Here is a 294-nt window from a genome sequence, read left to right as displayed (position 1 = left end):
GGGGGGGGGGGTTCAGATTACATATAGCCCATCTCTACCGATTTTTCTACAAATAACTTTAAGGTTTAGTAGATTACGAGTGTATTGGAAGTAATGTGAAAAAAGAACAAAACTGGTTGACGCGCACATACTGTGAAAACATTGTGATATGTGTATACGAATGAGTATACACACAACTATTTTATGTGTGTGAGGTGGGTAGTTTCCACAACATGTTTCTCTATAATCGGAATCTCCGCCATCTGAAAGATTTTTGTAGAAAATTTCACTAAAAAAATATTCATTTTCCCGAAA

Source organism: Octopus bimaculoides, chromosome 1, assembly GCF_001194135.2.
Source record: "Octopus bimaculoides isolate UCB-OBI-ISO-001 chromosome 1, ASM119413v2, whole genome shotgun sequence".
NCBI lineage: Eukaryota > Metazoa > Mollusca > Cephalopoda > Octopoda > Octopodidae > Octopus > Octopus bimaculoides.
This window is presented reverse-complemented; position numbering follows the sequence as displayed.